The sequence below is a fragment of the Buteo buteo genome, chromosome 18 (assembly GCF_964188355.1).
Source record: "Buteo buteo chromosome 18, bButBut1.hap1.1, whole genome shotgun sequence".
NCBI lineage: Eukaryota > Metazoa > Chordata > Aves > Accipitriformes > Accipitridae > Buteo > Buteo buteo.
Window position 1 is genome coordinate 9,845,834 of NC_134188.1, and position 25,971 is coordinate 9,871,804.

The 25,971-nt window shown below is 38.1% G+C and overlaps 1 protein-coding gene across 2 annotated transcripts in view; it reads right to left on the reverse strand.

The window, feature by feature from the left end:
• Nucleotides 1–25,971, reverse strand: part of DDX10 (DEAD-box helicase 10) — a 192,135-nt gene that overhangs the window by 100,109 nt on the left and 66,055 nt on the right. The window lies entirely within an intron of this gene.

Genomic DNA, 25,971 nt, shown 5'->3' on the forward strand with positions numbered 1-25,971 from the left:
ACATAACCATAATACATTTTCTATCCATTTAGCAGTTCCCAGAAGATAACTGCCATAATTTATTATCTTATTTATCTACTTTGCTGTTTAGAACATCAGTAGGTTTCAGTATTTAGTACAGCTACGGGAAAAATAATGAGGCAGCTACAGGCCATCAGTGCAAAGAGATCAATATTTTAGCTAGAATAAAACTGGAATATTCAGTAATCAAAACTACAGATTACACAGAGCCAGTCCACCAGTAAATATTTCTTCTTAATATATTTTATAGCTATGTTTAATACAAGCTTATGTAAAACAGATTATTAACTTTAGAATCCATCTGCTTACTTATTTACACTGCTTTAATAAAATTTGTCTATTGATAAGTCCCACTCTCACTGCTTAAAATAAAATGTATGTGAAGAAAGTCATACTTTTACTTTAAAGAAAAAAATAATTCACCCAGTAAACTAAATTTTAAAAAAACAGGGAAGGAAATATTGCTCCTCCTTCGGGGGAGAAAAAATTGTTGAAAGCGGCAGCAGGTATTTCCCATTAAAAAAGTCTTGACTTTGAATATTTAAATTGAAAATGCGAGCACACTTCCCACAGCAGAAATGAAATTCCTTGTCTATGAACATTTGCTCAATCATGTTTTACTTGTTCATAGTTTCATGGATTGCTCATCTGCAAGGACTGTGGTTCAGACAGACTCAATTTTTTCTTTTTTTGAGATTTGGGGTTAAGTCCTTCACTTGCAAAATTACAACAATTGGATTTTCAAAGGAGTCACTGTGAGTTTGTTTTCTGGTACAGGATTTTCAAAATCACCATAAGGATGTCAAAACTCTGGACAATTAGCATGCTTCTCAATTGCTTGGGTGGTTCAAAAATGAACTTAATTTTAAAGGAAATCAGACATGAGTCTCCTTTCAAAACTTCTGAAAACCTTATCTAGAAAATTACTACATTCCTAGAGAGACAGGAAGTAGAGGGAAATAAAATTAATCTAAGAATGATATTTTTCTTTCAAAAGTGAACTGGGGGGAAAGCCCCCACCTACTTACAATTTTAAATACCCAACACAAAACAATTTTCAGCATTACTGCATTCTGGCTTCAGGGCACACTGCACCTCTAGCCATAAGCAATTCTTACTGATGTAACCCAAGACAAAACCATAGTGGTGAGCAGTTTACTGACCGCCAGGTACCTACATGATAGTTACCAGTTCTGCCATCTGGATTATTATAAAGTCATTTACTCCAAAGCATTACCATGAGATTTCAGATCATATCCTGTAAAAAACTGCAATTATGTTACTTCCACATCTAAAGGGACAATTATTCACCAACCATTTTGGCTAAAGATTTTTCTGTAGCAGAGTTTTAACAGCTATGCAGCAAACTGCTTCATTAGTGCATTAGCCCATTCACTCTAAATAAGCCAGCAGTCACTGTTTGTTATTTTTCAGCCGTAAGACCCATTTTTACTTAGAAGATATAGGCACAATTTGTAATGCAGTACAAATATCAACCGTGTACAGGGTAAATAAATTATATAGATTTCTTTTTTTCCTTCCAAATATTCTATGGAGCAAGTAGCAGTCATTCTGCAGAGAGCAGGACTGTATTTTACAGACTTAGTGCAGACTTCTTACTTGAAGTGTAGAATACAAGAGACTCAAACAAAGTGAGGACAAAGCAAATGGGAAGTGCAGAGAAGCACACAAGGAAGCAAAGGAAAACCATTCTCTCTTGGCTACCTCTGCACACAAAAGGGGGTGATTTTGAGCAGGAGGTAAATATTAGGGGCTTAGAATCAACTCCTGGAGAAACATTACCTCCCTTTTCCACTACAGCAGTAACCTTGGATGACTGGCCTACCCAGGAGAAATTTGTGATTATCGTTATGGTCATCCCTACCCACCCTTCAACATGCACTCTAGCAATTTTCACTTGGACGCCCCCAAAATGCACCAGCTCCTTGCTAAATATTCTCTTTCCTAGCAACCTTCATACTCTTTACATGCCCTCTGCTACTGTATCCCCACCACAAAATGGTGGTGTGGTACTGGATCACAACACCAGTTGTATCTCAAATGGCACAACTTACCAGCATCAGCCTTTCCACACAGATTATCTTGATTCCTTGCTACTTTCACTCTTTCCAGAATCACCTTTCAGACTCTCCCCACACTGTATTAAGCTTGCCCTCATAAGCAGACAAACCTCATTAGTGTACTTCCCATTCAATTGTTGTCGAGAAATTTTGTTTCAGGTTAAAGTTCCCCGCATAAAACATTCCCACGACATTCTGACTTACAAAAGCTTAGAAGACAGAAGTTGAACTAAGCTTCAAAAAAACAATACCAGTATTTATTATCTACCTTATTTCTACCTAAAGGCTACAGATGACACAGATATGCTGTCAGGGATCAGATATATTTATACATGTAATGTTACGAATTCTGTACATTATATGGGCCCTGCCCTGCAATCACCAGATTATCCAGAGGAGGACATCGCCAGAAGTCCTGAAAATGTTCCAGACATGATAAAACTTTCCTTTCATTAAGCCGTGTTAAAGCCTCTCAGATGTGCATCCTACTACCACAACGGCCAAAAAAGCCAAGGAAATCACTAGGTAAGATAACAGCTGTGTCAAACAATGTTTTCTAATGAAACACCTACAATCTTTCTTCACATTTCCCCCATCCAAAAACAGCTTCACCAGTCTTCCCAAATCACATGTTAACAGTTATTTAACTGTAGTTTCCCCGCCCATCTTTCCTTTCAAAATGTATTTTCAGCATCCTGCTACATACCCAGTTGCATCAGTCACCACACCCTAAACCTAGTATCAAACTGGTCAGCAGTTTTCCAAATCTGATGGAAAGAGGTTTTTGAGGAAACAGTGCTAACAGTTCCACTGTTTAACTTTCCTGGACTCTCACGGGGCGGGGGGGGGTGTTGGATGCAGGCAAGCCACAGAAATCAAACATATTACTTAGGTAAATAGAGCTGAGTTAGCCTACCAAGGCTTAAAGGATGATTTGGGCAAGAGAAACCAGACACTGAAAGGTTTAAAAACAATTCATGTCAATACACCAATTCAGGCAAAACTTGGGAATGCCACATATAAGACAGAAGTGCTCTCATTTATGTCCCTAGTAGTTTTGCACTGTATGAAAGATGACTACTCTTAGCTGAGTAGTCAGGGTAAAAATTCATAAAAACTCAGTCAAATCTAGTCAAAACAGTAATGCAGCAATAGAAGAAAATACTTCATTGCAAGACTGCAACACGTATTATTGGATTATTATTAAGATCAACATTCACTAATATCCCCTTACCAACTGTAATTCCAGTAAGCAGGTCCCAGGCACCCACAAAACTGGGTGCTGAACACAGCTGAGAGCTGAGGAACAACTCTCTGCTGCCATAATAAACTTTACCAACCAACACTGCTCAGGCATATAATTACATACACAGAAGCATTGCTACATCCTTAAGGCAGAATGAGAAAACAGTGCACTGCGATAAAAAAACCCCCGACATTACAAAATTTCTCTCTGTAGCTGGGCAGATGGTACACTGCAACTACAGCTTATTACAACACTCATAATTGCCTCCATTACCTTGTGTTTTCCCATCTGTCTTTTCTGTCCACCTGTTTTCTTGCCTTAAAATGGCAACCCTGCAACAGCATATATGCAGTATGTTAAGTGCCTCGTCCAACAAAGTCCCAAGCCTTTACTTAGAGATCTTACAATCTATGATAAACAAAATATAAACTGCATTTAGTCAGGACTGTGTGTGGATTATTTAAAATGTATGTTATTAACATCCACAAATCATGTGTTATCATTTTTTTATTTAGTTAGTAAAGGAAATAGATTTTTAGTGTTCCCTTGCCTTTAAATACAAGATTTTTACATTACATTGTGGAATAGGAACTGCTAATCTACAGAATTAAGATAAACACTCTCTCCTTTTTATTATCTTGCCTCTCCACTTCCTCCAACGCTCCTTAGTGTTCAGCTTGCCTCATTCCATAGATCTCAAGAGCTAGTGTTGGTTCACAGACCAAAACTCAGGAACCAGCAACTTAGCTGCACTTTGGAGCTGAAATGCTTCACTAGGTTCTAGTGGAGTGAGCCCAAAGTATCCACAGAAAGAAGATTCCCACTGCTCGTAAGACATATAAAAATCTCCATTGCTACAGTAATGGAAGGCACAGTGAAATACAAGGTTTTTATTTTTATCCTGCTGCTACCCTGTTGTCAGTGTTGTGATTACAGTAAGCGCTTCTCGCCCACAGTTTCTCCAGTGTTATTTGTCATTAGTTGTAGTCTGCAAAGGAAATTCCCATTTACTGTGCCACTGGGTGAGCATCACTCTTTTGTGTCCCAACCTTCTCCTTTACAGTTTACAAGTCCTCATTAGTTGTGTCCTGGACGCTTGTCGTGGTTTAACCCCAGCCAGCAACTAAGTACCACACAGCTGCTCACTCACTTCCCCCCCACCCAGTGGGATGGGGGAGAGAATTGGGGGGGGGGGGAGTAAAACTCGTGGGTTGAGGTAAGAACAGTTTAACAGAATGAAAAGGAAGAAAGTAATAATGATAATAATATTAAAATGACAATAACAATAATAATGAAACAATTGGAATATACAAAACAAGTGATGCACAATGCAATTGCTTACCACTCGCTGACCAACGCCCAGTTAGTTCCCAAGCAGCGATCCACACCCCCAGGCCAACTCACCCCAGTTTATATACTGGGCATGATGTCACATGGTATGGAATATTCCTTTGGCCAGTTTGGGTCGGATGTACTGGCTGTGTCCCCTCCCAACTTCTTATGCCCCTCCAGCCTTCTTCCTGGCTGGGCATGAGAAGCTGAAAAATCCTTGACTTAGTATAAACACCACTTAGCAACAACTGAAAACATCAGTGTGTTATCAACATTCTGCTCATGCTGAACCCAAAACACAGCACTATACCAGCTACTAGGAAGAAAATTAACTCTATTCCAGCCAAAACCAGGGCAATGCTGTACTGTATAAGAAAACACAACACCAACTGCAGAACCTTTATGCCCAGATCAGACGCCGCCTCATTGCTGAGCCATTACCAAATCACTCTGCTAATATTTCACTCTACATTAGGGAAATACATGGCTAAGACAAGATGAAAGCAAGCAATAAATCTGATAGAAAGCATTTGATCAATTGTTTTAATAAGCAGTTTAAAAAGGAAACTGCATGTGTTAAGCCTTTATACCAGTCACTTTTTTCAAATGCAAACTGTTAACCTCTAACTGAGGCAAGCTTTATGCTTAAAAATCCATTACTGTCTTTGCCTGTGCATCACTTAATGAAGGTAGTGATAGGGGGGCTATTTACTCTAATAAGTTAGATTTCTTTCAAGTTACATCAGTAAAGCAATTTTTATTCTGATTGGAAATTTAATATCCTACTATTCTTCTCTATAAATTCTTCTTAAAGCAATAAATACTTCAGACATACCAAAGCTTAAACACTGTAGGATATTGTTTCTTCTGAAGCCTCCAGAGATGTATTTCCTAAATAAATAGAAATTTCAATGAAGCTTTACATCAACCCAAAATGTTTCTGAAAAATAATGTATTCATGAAGGCAGAAATGCAAATTTCAGCAGAGGTTACATAATGCAGTAAATAAAAAACGAGAAGACAAATAGCAAGCTCTGAGAATAAAAGCCATCTAAAAAAAAAAAAAAGAAAAAAAAAGAAAAAAAACACCAAAAGGCATTAATCCAAACAGGCATCTTCTTAAATTCTTTTTCATTCTCTAAAGATCAATTTACCCCAAAACATTTCATGCATTTGCTTGTTAGTACTTCTACATATACTACTTACAGTGCTATTGTTTCTTCTCATGCATGACTTTTTTTTAAATAAGAGTTATCCCAGTGAAACTGGGAAAAAATATGAAGTAAAAGGGAAGATGAAAAACAAAAAGGAAATAAAAAAGATTTAACAATGAGGTCCAATCAGAAAGGGAACAAAGTTAAGATGCAGCACCACAGAGCAGTAGAGTTGTGTTTTGAATCACAGCATTAGCTCATTAGAGACCAAATCAAGTTCCATAGGCAGCAAACACTGTAAGAAGAAAAAACAACCAAACAAAAACAACTTTTTTAAAAAGCACCACAGTAGTGCAAGGCTAAACTGTAAAGCAATTTTTACTGAAAGACTTTCCAGTTTTATATACAGGAAGGTTATAAAAGAAATGCTAGGCTAACAACTGAGCTCTTCAGAAGCACACCAAAAATTAAAGGCACATCAGTTGGGACAGGAATACACTAAGTGTAAGATGACACACCAGTGGAGATTAACAGAAAGTTAAAAATTTCTACATTAATTGGCAACACAAATATTCATGATCTGTTAAAAGCAGATTTGAGTATTTGTCTCTGTGTATACAGTCCATGACAAAAAAGCTTGCTTGTTTACAGCAACTACAGAGATCAGTTTTATGTGGTTTTATTTGCATAGTCTAAGAAAAGCTTCCAAATTTGGATCATTTTGATATAACTATCATAGTCATTCAGAAGCAATAAAAAAAATGAACAAAAGAAGGAACACTAAGGTAAAAAATAAAAGGGGATTATTTAACGTAATTTTTAACAAAATATAGTTTGCTGTTATTAAACTACTAAAAAGAAGTATTTTTAGGAGAGCAAAATAATATTTAAGGACAGAAATCAGGGATATGGCATTGAATAAACTTTTCAATAAATATGTAACAAACAAAAACAGCCCACGATTCCTACAGAGTTTGGGACGAATTATATTACGTTATTCAGTGGCTATGTGAAATGAAGATTTATTTATTTATTTATTTATTTATTTATTGTGAGAACTAACAGATCATAACGTTCCTACTGAATGTACTTGTCTCAGCTTTGGGTTTTTTTATTGCCATCCTTGGCCATTAATAGTCAATAATGTCCAATATGAAACGGACATTAAGAAATCTCCTTTGCTTTCCCCCACGCACTACAGAAAGGTGGCAGAAAAAGCAGTGCATATTTCTGTTATAACACGCTAAAGAAATAAGACCCAAGTAACAACAGAATTAAAAACAATCAGTTTACACTTCAGGAAAGCTGTTTCTTTGTGATCTGCAAATACTTCCCACAGAGTCAAATTTGGCCTGAGCTCCCTGAAGATGGCATTTCATTCCCTCCAAGGGACCGGTCCCTCTGGTGGCCAAGGGACCTGCACTTCCCAGATGCAGAATATCAGTGTCACAAGCTCTTGGATACACTGAGCATGAAAAATTAAAGCCCCAAAAGGGCAGGCTGAGAAAGTAAGCAACTAGAGACCAGCTGGTGGACTGATCAGCTTCGTTAGGAAAGAGGATTTGACAACAAGTGTGAAATTTTTAAGTATATGTATCTAAGCAAAACCAAACCTGTAAGATTATAGAGTTTCCTGAATAAATAATCACCTAAAGACAACTTACTGGGAACCCTACAAAGAGCAGAAATAGGGATCTATGTGAGAAGAAGAAATGATGCAAGTCAGCTAACAGGACTGAAGTCAAACTGATTCCTAGGACTGCACATAAAGACAGAGTAAGGCAGAGGATTACAGATTATCTGAACATGCTTTCAAACGATACAGCGTAGTAACAAATGGAGCCCAAGGAAAATAGAGCAACTATCACCAGGTGACTCAATGGGGTGAAAGGATCTGGAACAACATTTGGTGGTAACAGTAACAGAAGACATAAAAATATAAAATAGGACAAGATTCAGCAGGGGTTGACCAAAGATGCCAAGCTAAACCAATATTCTTCAGTTACCAAAGAAACGATTTTAAGAAGAGATATGCAGAAAAACCTGTTCTCCAATAAAGCTTTTGATACAATGCCACATGGAAAATTACTACTTAAGTTGAAGAAGAGACACTAGTGTAATTTAGCTACAAGTCATCTAGCTATACTGAAGATGCATGAAGGTGTTACTGCAAGTTTAAGAGCAGGACTGCAGAGGAGGTCACGCGTCCCTTAAGCACAGCCTAAAAGGCCTGTAGGCAGCACAAGCAACTGATAGCGCAAGTAGCCTATGAATGAACCTCCCAAAATAACACCAGCAGCTGCTACTGTGTGATGAGACCCCCTAAGCATAACAGAAGGGAGAAAAGAAAAAGCCAAAACTCATCCGTGGAAAAGTAAGGAAATACGAACAGTTGGAGGGAAGATGGAACTGCTGACATAAAACAAAGTCCTATCAGCTTGTTTGTAGTAGAAAAGAACAAAAAAGTGGAAAATTGTAAAAAGGCGGCGAGAGCAATGGAACTGCAAACGCACCTAAAGGAGCTGAATCCACCAGGCTGGTCACCGGCCATCTCCAGGCCCTCAGCTGCTCTCAGGACTATCTGCCTCCAGCTCAGGATTATCTGCCTCCAGCCCGGCTCAGCAAGCCCCTACCAACAGGCTCCAACACAGCACGGCTGCTGCTGGCACAGCCGAGCACCTCTCTTGCAGCTAAGGGGAGTCGGCGTCTGCATGCTGCTTGCTCGCTGCCCAGCTGTCCACTACCCACATTTATCACTCTGGTAACAGAAATATCCGTCTTGGCGTCGCTGTTTTCAAAATTCTAATTAATTACTTTTGCACAAAGAGTACATTAATGATATTTTCTGAGTAAAAAGAGCAGGGAGGCAGCCACAGCCTAGAAAGACCACGAAAGAACATACAGGATGAAATACTGCAGGATGAGAGGGCAGACCCCCTTATATGTGGATAAAGAGTTAATTTATAGAAAAGAGTGAAGGACATTTTTTACAATGTAGGAAGGCTGTGGATTTCAGCTAGGATTTATATTGCTCCACACATTCCCAAGAAATTTTGAAGCAAGAGTGAATAACTGTTTTAGAAAAATCTGTAGACAACAAACTTAGTGAGAAGGATCACAGTGCTACTGAGCAACTTGGTAGCAAAATGATGTACTTAATTACAGAAAACACAAAATAACACAGAAAAATGGCTATACAGCCCTATCCACACACTTACGAGTTCTACATTAGCTATATAACCCACTTAAAGATCTCAAAATCACTGCGCATGATTTTTCAAACATGAGCTAACCACTGAAGTGCAATCAAAAAGGCAAATAAATCAAGAACAAAACAGAAAACTAAACATATATTCATGATACACTCTGCCTTCTGATAGCTACATCTGCTCTGATCATCTTGCCCCAGAGATATAGAGCCTTTGCAAGAGATACAGAACAAAGCAACACAGATAATCAGAGGTATGGAGTGGCTTCAGTACAGAGCAACCACACGCAAATCTTACATGTTAAATAGACTGCGGGGATGAAGAGAGGGTGTAATATAACAAACCCTCTAGAAAACTCTCCTTCAAACAACATAAAATCAAATTATATGCCCCTAAAATATTGAGAGTAAATACAAATATTAAGTTATTTAGATTTAAAAAAAAAGCCTGCACAGGAAGAGGAAGACATAAATTAAATCTTAAAAAAAAAAAAAAAAAAAAAAAAAAAAAAAAAGAATTAAGCTGTAAACCAGAAAACATTTTTAATCCTTAGAAAAGTAGAAGTACGGCTTCCCAAACAATAATTCAGGCAAGAAGTCTAAGCCTGTCTTAAGATGGAACTGGGAGAAGAAAAAAAAAAAAGGGGGGGGGGATATTATGGTGCTTCTATATGCAGCTGTAGGAACCTGAAACCTGAAATTCAAGAGTCCATTCCAAGATTGTGTTCCTAAAAAAAAAAGTTTCCAACATGATAAAACTCTTAGATTTCAAAAGTTCATAAAGAAAATGCTGCGAATCCATGAACTTGAACCAAATACAAGGAAGGAGTTAAAAGAAAAATTGAGATGAAGGAGAAAGTTTTGAAGGACTGTATAGTGACGAATATCCTGGTGGCGTACAAGATTCAATATGACCTTGCAGAGTAGAAATAATAGTTACATTCAGGAAGAGAGATAAGGATATGAAGACTTGTCAAACCCAATATTGTTTCAACATAGATCTGGTACTAGAATCTTCTTGCCTTCTAGCTGTATTCTAGAAATATACTTTTTTGTACAGTATATTTCATCTGTAGAACTATTAAATCCAAACTATGCTATTTTATAAACTGCATCAGACAGCTAATAACATTTAAAATTTTGTGTCGCTGTCCAGAACCAGAGATTTAATTCCTCCCTTCCCTCCAGTGACATACCTATACTTCAAGAAGGAACAGAGAAGTGACATCATCTGCTTATCTTCCCTGTAAAAGATGGGGCAGATTTTACTGTTAGAGAAGACCTTAAAGAGATCTCCAAATTCTTAATACCACAATTGCTGTGCAGTCTGGAGGCACTGCCTGCAGAAACTTTCCCTTGTTTTGTCCCTATCACCAGCACTGACAAGTAGTCCTGAGTAAAAGGTCAAACACTTGACCCAACTTGATAGTTTTATTTGATCTCAACAAACCCTCAAGTAGAATACTGAAAAACAACTGCTTAGCTCCCAGAATCCAATTACTGGCCAACCTTGCAGACGATGCCCATTTGGCTGATACACCCAGGCAGTGTCAGCTCCACACTTGGAAAGCCACACACACACCTGGAGAAGTAGCAACGTTTCATATTGGTGTGTAGACTTAAAGTCCACAAAATACACCAGTGCAGATTGTTCAAGGTTAACTGTACATTGTAAGCCCCACTTTTGGATGCACTGATTGGGGCTGGGCACGCTGTGAAACCAGTTTTTTGTTCATGACCCCAGTCTTCTGTTTCAAGAGCTTACCATTTTTTATGTCCCCAATGGAAGCACAGAATTTCAACCAAGTATCTAATAGGAGCTTTGGGTATTCAAATTTTACATTTGAAGCTTTCATAAGCAAATTAGAGCAAACAATTATAAATCCTTGTCTCCCTTAAATTAGAAGTCACATTACAATAACATCTCAATATCAAAAATGAGAACTGCATTATGAACTGCATAAACATGCAGTGCAAAAACACTGACCTTGTAAGAGAGAACAGTACGTTTAGAAGTCACTATGTCCCACTGTTTGAAGTAATCTCATAAGGCAAGGACTAATGAGAGTAGTAAGTCACGAAAAGGTCCCCCACCCCAAAAGCCTGCCCAAGCACAGTGCACTCTTCCATATGCAGGCAAAGGAAGACAACCTAGTCCTGGGGAATGCAGTTACAACACCAAGCTGAAGAGGATAATGGTCACAGTTGGTTTCAGTGCAAGAAAGACATTACCAAGTGTATGCTGTTAATCATTAATATTGGGACATCACTCCATCCTGAACGCCTGCCTTAGTCACTACCAGGACTACACTGGGTCAGAGGAAACAGACTGTAATGCCTATTGACACACAAACTGTTCAGCAGAAGTATGTGCACGCACATTTGTGCATATGTGTATACACATACTCATCTAATTTATACTATGCTAAGAATGAAAGTAAATTGATATGATAGATCACAGGTATTTTATGCTGAATAAACATCAGTAATAAACAGCAATAAGTAGAGAGGAAAGTTATGCAATAAAAATCATGTTCTAAAAAAGGCATCATTTAAACTAAGCCACAAAATATACCATCAGCATTAGAGTGCATCTCCAGTGATGTTTCAGTTTGCCTGAAAGGACGCTTTTGAAATTATTCTCCTGATTATTCCTGCCTACCATGTTTTTGGTGGGCACACTAGAGCAGTCTCAGAGCACATGAAATTGGTTCCTTTTGGATGAAATGAGACTTGGAGATGCACCCCAGGAGTGCACCTTACATGCTCTGACTGCTTACGGGCAGTTGGTCCACAGGAACAGACGAGATCAACTCCAAAGTAAAACCCTATGTGCGTAGTGTAGACTTGGGGTTTGCTCTGCAGATTCACTCTTAACTGCATTATACTACCTGCCTCTGCAGCCCCAGACACAGATAATTCTGTACTTCCACTCTATCAAGAAGAACGAACAGAAGCCAACAGATTTCACAGATTTAAAATGTCTTGCCAGTTCATACATCCCCACTTCTCCCCTCACAGTGCCAGCTTGGTATACAGTCTTTTACAGAACACAGCCTGCCTATGTGCTGTCACATATGGGAGAAAGTGTTAACATACTGATCTATATTTTAGTAGAAACAACCATTTAAGGGCTAGAGACCACTGACAGCATCACGCGGTATTCGCTAGCTAAATTCACGTGCATACCAAAAAAAGCCTTGCAACCTGCTGACAAAGATTCTTCTTCTAACTGCAACATTTTTTCCCATTAAACTAATCCATAATCACCTGGCTCATCACAAAATTCACCCTATGTACAAGAATTAGGCCTGCTGAACTAATAGTGGACACTAAATAAAATAGGATCAGAGGATTTTGGAGAAACAAAGGCAATACACTAGAGATGGAATTCATTCATACATGAATGAGAGACATCTATGTTATTGGGGTGCCCTGCCAGAAAGGCTGATAATGATAGATCTAGAATTAAGCAAACTATGTTATGACACGCCCTTATTAGATCTCAATCAAGCAGGCTTCTGACAAGGTAAATAATTCCCAAGAAAATAAAGCATTCCTGGAATAGGTAAAGAATGAGCATGAATGCTCCAAAATGTTCTAGGGATTGCATGCTTAAAGGTGTCATTCTTCCTAATACAAAGAAAGAAGAGCATTTCAGGTTATTGAAACTCCTGGTGTGTTTTCTATGGGTGCAGTGTGCCTTTGTCAGACTCCTACTCTTCCATTTATATTTTGTCTATATAAAACATGTATTATAGTCAGTTAGAAAAAATAATTCAAATTAAATATTTTAAAGCTTAATCTGATTACACATGAGCATCCTGTAATGGGGAACAGCCAGGTAAGTACTGGCCTCTAGAATCTACTTGTACAATCAATGACTCACTATCCTATACATTAAGTATACTTCTGTTAAAGGTTATGAAATGCATGACAGAAATTTATAACCTTGCAGAGATTGAAAGATGTGTCCCTATCAGTGAAAATGCTTGGCACTATTTAAAACAGAAGGCACTAGTTCAGACCTCTCAGCAGACTTCTTTCCTGGTGAATGAGGCCAACAAAAATATGCAACAACTGATGCTTCTTGCACAAGGGACACACAAGAGGCCAGAGCACTTGGTAAGGGCTGAGCGGGCTTCCCACCAGCTCCCACAGAGCTGTGGGATCACACCACACTCACTCCCTCCCCTGTCCCCCACCATCCCACGGGACTTGGCTTCCACACAGTGATGGGGTGACCTACAAAGCACACAGTGCACCCCTGCAAAAGGAATGCAAACTTTAGCTGCAGAGAAATATGAGGTAGAAATCAGCCAGGTCAGTCTCACTCTATATGCAAGATGTGGGCAACTTTGACACTTCGATACTGAAGCCAATGTCCACTCCCCTTTTTAAGCTGCGAGGATGATCACTGAATGCTGAGTGTAAGGATTCAGAATAAGAATGGCTTATTGAGATGGCTTATAAGAATGCTGTTGTTTCTAAGAAAGCAAAACACGAAGTATTCAGCCAATCTGCAAACTGAGTAAAACACCAGAGCTATGCATCAGGTCTTGACCAACGAAAAGATCCCTTAGCTTTTATAACGTATAGGTCTGTACCAGTACAAATCATTTCCTCTTGACAAAGATAAACAGCGAGATAAAGAACCTATTTTTCTTTTAAACACATTAAAAGCTCCAGGCTGAAGAGGGAAAACTAAGAATGTATATGAGAAGGTCCACAGTTTTTCTTTAAGTTTAAAAACTTCTTAAATATCAGTAACTCCTATTCAAAACAATTTTCATTAAGTCATCACATTTTCATCAAATTAAGAAAGCATCATAACTAGTTTCAGTTTAGTTTTGTGAAGTTAAACTTCCAAACATTTCATTTAATATAAGCTAAATTATCAATATTTATGAGTGGAAAAGGCCCCAAAGTAAATATATATTATGCTACTCAGGCAGCAACTTGCTTACAATGACACGGGCAAGGGAGATGCAAACCAGTATTTGCTTTAATTTACACAAAAGGTTATTCCGCTACTTCTTAAATATATACACCTAAAGGCAATTTAAATAAGCTGTCTCATCTGTATCTCAAGGTTCATTACTGGGGAGGGGAGAAGGTTTAAAAACCAGAACAGCATTTTAACACAGCAGTTCTTAGTCTGCAATGACCTTGGGGGTCAGGGGATTTCTCTAAGGACACACTCTGGCTCTATCATTTAAATTCTATGAAAATAAAGGCATCATTTAAAGGAATAGAGATTGCACCAGGTGCTCTGAAAATACGATCAAACCTGTGTGATTCTTCTATGTAGCAGCTCTAAGTATCCCTCTAAAACACTAAAGCACCACTCAAAAAAACCCTCAGAACAAGTACAGCAGCACTTATAAAGCAAAATTTGCCTTCAAAGTTAAGCACAGTATAAGGCTCTTGACTTGGTTCTTAGTTTGCTGACTCAACAGAGGGACAGGTAAGTCAACAGCAAGTTGAAGTCTGAGTATTCTGCTGAATCAGCACACCACTGACCTGGAACTCAACACGGATCTAGTCTAGTATTTTATTCTAACTGTTACAGAGAAAAAAGGAAAGTGAGGCAGAGGAAGTTACACTATTTAAGACCAACAAGGGAAGATTCAGCACAAGTAGCATGCAAAATGTCTTCAGTCCCACATTTTAATGATAATGCATTACTTCAAGTAAATGAGTCAGCAAAATTAAATTCACAGATTTGACCATGAGTTCTTCAGGTTTTCCCAACCACCCCTGTACAGAGCCATGTGTAACACTAGGAAGTGTATGTGCTGTACAGAACAAGCAAATCATTCCAGCTTGGTGCTGAAATCCATACGAACTCAGGAAATCCAAAGAAAATCCCTTCTTTTTCTTAAACTCATTTGCACCCATATAATTTAAAGCAATATATTCAAGAAGAATAAAGTACATACAGAGGTGAAGACTCTCTTTTAAAAGTGATGAGTTACCTTACTTAACCAGCTTCAAAACAATTTTTAAATTCAACTATTCCTATCATTCCTTAACATCTGTCAAAGTGCAGAAATAAGTTCTGTTGGTGTTTTCATAATGAAAAGCACTAAAAGAATACAACATTTTCTACTCTATGTTAGGGACAGTCCAGTAATTCTGAAGTTTTCTGCAAGACCTTTGTGGTTGGGTTTTTTGGTGTTTGTTTTTTTTTTAAATAAATTCCCTTCCCCCAAATCTCCTGAAGTCTGCACAGTGTCAAGCCATACAGGAAAAATGGCAACCTGGAGAAGCAAAACTCTGGCCTCTAACTTGTAAATCTACAATCTCAACTCCAGCATTTGCACCTGCATCTAAACTAGAATGCACAGTTGTCTGCACTAGTGCCAATTTCCACTTGAAACTAGACACAAAGTCAAGAAAAAGACAGTAACACAGTCACCCTAGAACCCATGCCAGAACTCTTCTGAAATCAGTAGTAATATTCACTTTTTGCCTGCCTCACTGCAACTGAGGAAATGAAAGGTTAAGCAACTCTAGAGCAAGCCTGGCTGTCAGGTTTGCTCATGTCTTCTTATCAGACTGCTAATGACTGGGGACAGTGGTGGCTCAGCTTAGGACAATTTAAGCTTGACTGCCATGTTCATGCCACATTAACATACAAAGCTGTTCAACCATCAGCTCTGGAATTTTTGCAAAGTATAACCATAAGGTTTTTGCTTATCGAAGCATATTACTTCACCCTGAAGTGCCATACCAGAAAAGGCACGTTCAGGAGCTGATTGCTGAGTGTATCAGGCATCCAGCAGTGCTGGCTGTGCTGCAAATTCAGGTCACTGCAGTGAACAGCTGATGCTTGGGAGCCCTGATGGTAGTTTGGGATGCCCCTGATACTCCTCAGTTTACATACCTGTTCACCAGGTATATTACCAATCTGTCACATAACCACATTAAAATAGAATCACAGAGGGACCTCGAAAGATCATCTGGTCCAGCCTTTCATGGGAAAGGGAGCCTAGATCAGATTATCTAGCACTCTGTCCAGCCACGTCTTGAAAAGTTCCAGTGGTGGGGGCTCCACCACGTCTCTGGGGAGGTTCTTTGGGTGATTGATTGTTCTCCAAATAGATTGTTCTTAAAATACTTATTTTTAAAAATATTTTTATCTTGATGCTGTGCAGCTCAGAGAATTTCAGTATAGATCAAGCAAGTGCTTAAAAGAATGACAGCCTTCATCCTAAAGATCCTGCCATTTAATACACAGATCAGCAGGCAAACCTTAGCTACACAGGCTAACCAGCAGTCAGAAGCTCCTCTGGCTGCAAGCTTTGCCACACTGAAACCAAGGCAGTCTCGCTTGACAAATGACAATCCTGTTGACTGCACTGCAACAGTTAATTCAAGCTGCCTATTCTACTGGCACAGAACTGAAAACTACTGCAACGACAATCAGACATGTTAATTTTCGGCATAAAGGCCCTACATTCTCAAATCAGAATGCACCCAACAAATATAAATTATGTTTGTTAAAACATTTCTGTGACACCCATGCAAATATTTCACAATGTGTGGAGAGACCAGAGATAATTGTAGTTTGAAACATTATCACAAAGTCAATACCTACTACTAACTATTCTGTAGTATCTTTTCAAAAGATTTTCATTAATTTAAGTTTCAACAAATGACCAAAAGTCTAAGAAGTTATGCACACTTGCAGGCTGGATAAGCACGCAAATATATCATGGAATATATCAATAAAACTATTCCCAAATGCCGAGTCTTAATTTTCCACTTGTCATTTTAATTACGCAGTATTAATAAAATCATAATTTCGAACCCTAGGAACACAATCAAATGTTGACTTTGAATAACATTTTGGCCATTCTGCAAATTAAAATCTGCTTTTTAAGCTATGACAAATATTTTTTTAGAATAATGAAAGGGTTTAAAACAGACCAAATCTCTTCTCGTTTTGTCTCTAGTGCTCATTTTTCTACACCAGTCAACATTTCTAAAAACTACTTGTACTGAAAACCCTTTTATACATTTGTGTTAAAAGACAACAAAACCCAAACATTTGCTTCTGAGACATCCTAGACAAATGTTAAAGTTCTATTTTGAGCACATATTGGCATCCCAACAATCTAGGCTAGACTAATCTTCCATCTATGAATAAAGAGGAAGGATTTTGATATACTTACTTCATAACTGTGCTTATCAACAAATGAGTTTTATTTTGGGGAGACATAGTCGCACACAAACTTTGGCCAACCTTACCATTATGTCACCCTCTCGAATGGTAAGGTAACACAATGGGAGGCCTTCTATAGGGGACACCTAAATGAGAAATTGGAAACAATGATATAAAGACTTAAAGGAAAGTTTACTTTTGCCTTTTCATAGACTTTTACAAAGCCAAGTTACTCCACAAGTCCCTTTTTAAAGAGACAGCATACAGAATGAGGATGATGTATTTAACAAGGATGATGTATTGAACATTTTCAATCTGCCGCTCCAAGAAACACCATAAAGCACAAAAGCTTTTTCCTCCACACAAATTTGAGTGGTTCAAATGAATGTTTGCTGTGAAACAGATTTAAACAAGTCAGGGCAAATAACATTTGTCCAATTTCACTGTGATTCATTTTGGCGTATTTTATGCAGAAAAACAAACATCTGTATACTGTCAGGTTAAAAAAGATATCCCCATGTAATTTATACTGTGCTCACTCATCTCTTTACACCTGTATTTAAATCTTTGAAATCACCTTACTCTTCAAACGACAGTACTGGTATAGCTTCATTTTCCATTCACTCCAGACAATCTACGAGACTGCGCGCTCACTGCTCACAGGAGGACTCACACTTTCTGCCTTTTCCTGACACTGCTGTCTAACAGCCACAAACCAATCCACCTTATGCTTTCACTGGAACCTTTTTCAGTATCTAATTTGTAAATGGATCAGCTGTCAGCACTGAAAACAGCATTGGAAATTATTGCCATTCCCCTTGAGAATACCACTTAACAGGATTATGCAAATTATGTACCTTTTATTTACTGCCCTAGCCAAATCTAAAGGGAACATGTTGTCAGTAACAGCTCCTTTTCCCAATCACATGCTCAGCCCACTCATTGGGGTGGTTGAGTGCAGCACTTAGATTGTCATTCAAGAAATAATAAAAGCATCTCTTGGGTCATATCACCAAGACAAGTATACTCATGGAGTCTTAGTAAACTACAAAATTAAAAATTCAATTATTTGATACAAACCTGCACAAGCAAAGTGCTTTTAAACTTTTGCGTTATTTGAAGTACATCTTCACACTCAGGTGAATGCAAGGAAACGCACCAACAGCTACTGCAAGCTGGCTGCTGCCGCAGCCATTGAGAAGCATTTCTGAGATGAGAATCATCACACATTTGGTTACACAAATGTATTTTACACATTACTTTACATCTGAAACAGGAAAGTTTAAAACCAAGTACCAACTCTATTTTAAAAGCACAGGGCACGCGGTCAGATGAGCTGAACAAGGTTAAGGTGCAAGTTCATGCAACAAGAATAAACACTTTCTGAGAAAGTTGAGAGGCCTGAGCTGTGCTTTTGGGGGTTTTGACACTGTTTAGGGAGAGAGGAGATTTCAAATTTCAAACTACCTACATATGAGCATACCTTGCTTGAGTACTGGAAATGCTAGCAAAAGTGAATGCACATGCAGCAGCCTGTCAGTCTCAGCATTTAAGTATATATGTAAGATCATAATCATTTCCTGATTTATGAATATTCCAGTTACCAAAGTCAAGGTATTATTTTCATTTGCCAAATAAGTTGCAGTACTGCAGCCTGTGTCATAGAGCTGATTCACGCTTAACAACAGAATGCAACCTTTTCATAAAACTTCCCATAAAAAAGATACTCCTATGAAGTTAGCAGGTTTTGCTTTTATGTAGGGAAGGGAAGGATTCCAAAGATTTGCATACATATAGCTACTGTCAAAGGAAATCATCCATTTATATTTCAAACCCCAGCTCCTCACTCTGTGTGTATCAGGTAACCTTTCTCACAGCCGTGAAGTTATTCAGGGTTTCATGTCAAAGATTATGTTCAGTAATGACTTTGCCAGGAAAAGTTACAAGCAGTAGTGTATGAAGTCACCTTTACCATACACTAGAACTCCCTTAAGGACAAGTCTGAGTCTTTATCCATTAACTACCGAGTTACACTGGCTTTTTTGGCACTATACCTGTTTGCTTTCAGAAGGGGTGAGAGGAACACAAAATGTTTGTCTTAAAGCAGCATTTCAAGAGGATGTATTAACCATCTTTTGCGGAAATGCACAGAGCAAGACTAGAAGCCTAGTAACTCCCCTTTTCAGTTCCCTGCTTGCTCTCTCAGAACACAAAGATACCGAAGCTACAGCTATGACTCCACTCTTAATCATTTTAATCTACAGCCGTGAAATAAGACTTTTCTGTGAATTAAGTGAAGGATGAGAACAGCCTCCCCTCCACACTCCTTCTATCTCAAGGAGGCAGATGCCTAAGAGGCACGTGAACATTCTGTGTGTGACCTTAGCTTGGTTGCACAACTGTAGTTATCACAGCCTGGCTACATCACTTGATTTTTGTACTGTTTCCTCATTTAAAAAGAAAATACTGCATCCATTCTGTATAATAGGAATGTTTTTGTTGAGTGTTGTACCACGTCTACCTTGTCTGCCAAGCAATTACTCAAAATTAACATCCCACAGAAATACAGATGATGTGCAAGCAGGTACCACGTAATAATACAAAAAAAATCTCCAGCTAACAAAGCATGCTGATTCCAAATTCAGATGTTTGCCAGAAAAAAATCCTTCCTTTTAAAAAGGATATAGCTGCTCAAAATGATGTAGGGAATAAATGCTGAACATTCAGGGTTGGAGAAAAGCTGTATCTCTAGCTAGCACATAACTATGGAGCTAAATAGGAAAGATGCTTCCGTTCTCCATCAAAAAAACCCCAAACAAAAGTAAGTTCTTTATTCTCCCTTGCTTGTGGCTGACTGGTATCAAAAAAATTCACAATTATTTCTAGGGCATTTACTGCAAATAAATTTTGTTATGTGAACAGTCACTGATGCAATGAAGCTTTAATATTTGTACTTTTGTTCTAATAAAAACCCTGGTCTGGCTTCATGGCTTTATAATTCAAATAAATCACGTTCAAATTCTACTACTTATTCCCCTAAATTAAGACGCAAAGCTGAAAATCATATCTTAAGGTTGTTTTAGGAAAGCTAAACATCCAGTCAACAATGAATTGTTAACTAAAATAAACTTAAAGCAGTTTCTTAACAGAAAGGCTCATGCATGCCTGTTTTCCCCAAGGGCAAATTCACATTGTAGTCCTTCCACTATGAGACGGAAATACATCTAGGTTTCTTCACTAAAACAGTCCAGATTTTAAGCCTTGAGTCTTTTCTGTGCCAATTTATCTCCTATCTCCAGCTGCTGGGAAAAGTTTGTCTAGGGTTCTAGTAGATCTCTCTAATACATTTTATTCTAGGCTTTGATTTACTAAAATATACAATTTTATCTTTTGTGTTCTAAATACACATGGATATACGCAGAATTATAAACTGAAGGATGTCTAGAATATTTTAATGCAAACTCAGCACAATATACCTTGCAAGAATACCCACTGACTTGTGATGCTGGAGAACATTCTTCCTGCACAGGAGAAGTAGTATTACTCAAGACTTCAATGTGTATAATCATAGAATCAGTTAGGTTGGAAAAGACCTTTAAGATCATTGAGTCCAACCATTAACCTAGCACTGCAAAGTCCATCATTAAACCATGTCCCTAAGCAACACATCTACACATCTTTTAAATAACTCCAGGGATGGTGACTCAAACCACTTTCCTGGGCAGCCTGTTCCAATGCTTGACAACCCTTTCGGTGAAGAAATTTTTCCTAATATCCAATCTAAACCTCCCCTGGTGCAACTTGAGGCCATTTCCTCTTGTCCTATCGCTTGGTACTTGGGAGAAGAGACCGACCCCCACCTCGCTACAACCTCCTTTCAGGTAGTTGTAGAGAGCGATAAGGTCTCCCCTCAGCCCCCTTTTCTCCAGAGTAAACAACCCCAGTTCCCTCAGCTGCTCCTCATGAGACTTGTGCTCTAGACCCTTCACCAGCTTCGTTGCCCTTCTCTGGACACATTTCAGCACCTCAATCTCTTTCCTGCAGTGAGGGGCCCAAAACTGAACACGGGACTCGAGGTGCAGCCTCACCAGTGCTGAGTACAGGGGGACGGTCACTGCCCTAGTCCTGCTGGCCACACGATTTTCTGGTAGAAGCCAGGATGCCATTGGCCTTCTGTACTACTATCCATTTTATGTTTTTCCTTCCAGACCTCTAGTACTTCATTTCTAACCATAATCCTATTCTGCAAGTCAAGCATGAGGTTTTTTCCACTCTTGTTTGTTTGCTTGGTCACCTCTGACAATACAGTTTCAGCGTGAGAACATTGCTAATGCCAATAGCTTTACAGTTTATGCAGTACAACCTTCAATGTCTTCTTTATCAAAATGAAAGGAGCATAAATACTACCAGAACAAATGATTACACTGTTGAAGGAAGTAAGTAATATAATTCTCTTACCAAGCTACAAACTTCTCAGAAATTCATCCTTTTAAGCTACTACTTTGTAACAACTTTATTTTGATTTCTTGATGAATTTGTTTTGTCTCTATTGAGAAACAATTACAGGAAGTTCACAGAAGAGAGACTAGAAGGGTGAAGAACATTTAAAATAACTTTTATACGCAGAGAAAATAAAAACATTAAGAATCTTTGCCCTTAAAAAAATACATTAAAAATTTAACAATGCATATAATAAGTGCAGAGATGCACTCTGTTTCATAATAAAAGAACAAGATATTTATTATATGAAATTAAAAAGTCACAACTGAACTAGAAGGCAGGAAATTCTTTTTCATATAATACATAATTAGATTGTGAAACTCATGCACAGGGAGTAACGGATATCAAGAATTTGGTTTGATCAAAAATGCATTACTCTTTACAGTACTACAGGGTATCCGGATATAATACTATCTCCTAACAGAGGGGGGGAAAAAAAAAAATCTGTAAAAGCCATTTGTTCAATCTCTTTCTCTCCATACTTACTTCTAACTAATACAGATAAAAATGAACTCTGTGGAATCCTTGTGGAATCAAACAGGTATTTTTTAGCAAAACATTATTCTTGAAATCAAATTTTGAGAGACTTCCTTCATATCAGAGAAGTATAGAGGGAGGAAGTCTCCAATTTAAGAGTATCATCAGATGCTGGGTTTTGGCGGGGGGGGGGGGGGGGGGGTTAAACACGGTAAAAAAAAAATATCACTATGCTGAAATCTTCCCCACAACTAGAAATAGTAGTTTTTACCATGTCCATTGAAGCTACCCAGCTCTGAAACTTGTGGCAGTTACCACCACTGGTCACAGAATGCAATGCAGCCAGCACAGAGGTCCTACCTGGTAAAACATGGCGGGTTTATGCTAGAACTTAAGTGTAATCATCGGAGTGCTCTGAAAGTAGCTATGATTTATCCTCTCAAAAATACACGATCTTCTTTTCACAGGTGAGTAAAAACAAATTATTTAGACATCTGCACCTGTAAATCTGTGAATGCACTTACAGGAATAACCATTTAAGCTTTAAGCACACATGTTAAATGCTTTGCAAAAGGGCCAGAAAGATTGGGTGACCTGCCCCAGGCCATGAAGAAAGGTCTGTAACACTTCCTAAAGCAAACTTTCTCTCCTTCTGAAGTAAGCAGTTACCTTTTCTCACCTTCTCAGTCTACCCAGAAAATTGCATCCACCTTAACCCATATATCTCAATGCCTTTAAAACACTGAAAAAGAAAAATACCTTATTTCATAGCTTCAAGAACTGAATAGTTCATCTGCCAAAAAAAAAACCCATATTTATTCAGTGCAGCACTTCGCTGCACTCAGTTTGGCAACACCTGCGTGGAGAGTAAGAGATGCTGATGCTGATGCTGCCTTAGTGTTTTCTCATTCTGTGCTGAGCAACCATTAAAAAAAATAATACTTTATTTCCTTTTTTTTTCCCCGCCCAGACAGTATGAAAAATTATCTCTCCTGTTGTCATCACTCTGCCTACAGCAGTCAGCTGTCAAATCCAGGTCTGGGACAGCTGGCACATTACTCTGACTACACAGCTGGGATTAGCAATACTTCTCAATCTGAATCTCAAGAGGAAGTTCTTGGGTAGATTTGGGGGTTTGGTTTTTTGTTGTTGGTGGTGGGTTTTTTTGTTTTAAGATTCTTTCAAGTAAAGTTTTAAGTGCTTTCATCAACAACCCATATATTAGAATAGCCTAATTAGTCTAGGCCCATTATTTAGAAGTGTTGCCTCTTGCGTATGCAGCTAGTCATCAAAGCTTTCCGATACAAGCACAACCCATTCAGATCTCAGAATTCATTTACTCGTTAACAATTTGGGGGTTTGCCAACCCAATATTAAAAGTGACAGATGTTCACAAAATAATGTGTGACAAGTGCAGCAGCTTTCTGATAAAACAGAAGTAGGTTTCACTGGCTTAACTGCCATTAGCATATCCAACGCAAAGTAAGGTATACAATAATAAAAAGGTGAAGTATTAACAATTCATACATTTTAAATTAACTCGTGTCACAGAACTAAAAAATTCTAATCGCCACTGGTAAACTCCCATTTCTGTTTACGTATCAGTGTGTTTCTGCCTTCTCTCCTAAAATCTACTATTCCTCATATACCTTTACTTATATTGTTACTGTATATGCCTTTTGGTTGAGCAATACCTTCTCTGAAATTTGCCTAGAACAAAACAAAACCAAAAAACACAAATCCCTTCCCTCCCTCTAAGTAATCAGAGCTAACACTAAGCAATAGTTAGGTGACTTCTGCCACTCCTGGTGCACAGAGGACATCCGCCAAAGTTCAAGCTACTAACCACATACACTGAAGGAAATCATGTAGGTTGAATAACCCAAAAGGGATGACTTGATTTTCCGCAAGTCTGGCTACTCATTACCATACACAGCCATAAGACAAACCTTATCCTCCAGCACCTCAGTCTCCACCTGAAGGTGAACAGGATTGCTTACATCACATTCCTGAAAAGTGGTTCAGGAACTCCTACCACTGTTCCCTGGGATGAAGAGGAAATCTTCACATCCAGCCTTGATTACATACAAAAATGAGCTCAAGATGGTATCAACTCATTCACTTTCCTGAAAATCTGACGAGCAACATTTCAGACTAAATACAAGGCTGTGAAAGTCAGCAGATTTATCTTTCTGTACAGAGAAAAATGATTGGTGACAAATTCTCTCTCCCAAGTCAGCTAACTCCTGCATCTGTGATAGTCAGCACTAATGAAAGAAAAACAACATAAAGGAATTAAAGAGAAGGGAACACAAAGTGAGGCACAGCTCTTGTACAAAAATAAGTTTATCCTATAACCATCATATGAAATATCTTCAATACCAAAATTGCCTGAGAGAGAGGTATACCCTGCTTCTCTGCAGCCTTTGCTAATTGCCTTCTAAAACAGGACATCTTCCAGACAATGACAAAACAAAACATGGAAAAATTCCTGTAAGAGCTGATACTCCTAGCTGAGACTGTAAGACATACCACAAAAATTAAAATGTTAATCATCAGACTCTTGCCACTTGCATTAGCAAAATTAACCTTACATAAAATGTGCTGAGTTTAGAGACTCAACAATAAGGTTTCTTAAGAAAGACTTTGGAGGCAGAAGTATTTGGACAGGATCTTTCTCATATACATATACATACACATACACACACACACATATATGAATTTCATATATATTAAATACATATAATGAAATATATATAAATTGATATTTTATATAATACATTTTATCTTTATACATTATATACATATACATTTTGTATATATGAAACATAAGGGTTAAATATTTTATGTATATAAGTTATATATCTTTTTTTAAAAAAGAGTTTACAACAACCCCAACCTGTCACACAACTTCGTCATGCACTGAATCCTGAGCGGCTGGTAGCCTAGTAAGTCGGTAAATTAACTCAAGTGAAAAGAAAACGGTCAATTCCAATTCATGTCTGATCTACTTGCTGACCTTATCCTTATGATGACTATAAATTTAAACTATATTATCCTTGCAATTCTATTAAAGTAGAAGAATGCAATTTCATCGGATAGAGTTTGACATTCAGATGCCCCAGGTCTCACAGCACAAACACTGAATTTCTATTTTGTACCAAGTCCTTTCAGGCTGTGAACACGGCAAGTGCAGTAGCTATACACTCCAGCAGGATCTCAGGAAGGACAGTTTGAAAAGGCAGATGATAGATAGCCCTAAACTGCTCTTGTTGATAGATTTCAGCCCCTCAGCTAAAGGTAAGAATATGGCAAAAGTCCGTCTCAGGACAGTGAAACTCAGTTATAATTCATCAATCTAGGCAGGATAGGAAGTCCCGCTTTCAGAGTGCTCCAAAGATAAAAGCTAGAGCTTTTCCTTGTTAAGATATACAAAAAGAATAGATAAAAAAAGGAAAGGGTAATTTTAAAAAGCCCAAATGCACTGTTCATACTCACATTACAGGTTATCATGAGACATAAACTTTGACCTTCAACAGTTTCCCACCATTTTGCAAATGCAAGCAATAGGGGCTACAGACACCCAGTTCACAAACAAAATGTACACAGAACTGCCCCATGAATTTTAAGCAACCTATGTGTAACAAAGAATGAATATTTTTACATAGCATGGAAAATGAGTTCATAGCATTTGCTCAAAGTAAACAAACCAAATACAGGAAAACAAACTGGTTACAGGTTCACAGTTAAAAATAATAACCTGGGTTTCTCCCACCATTTTA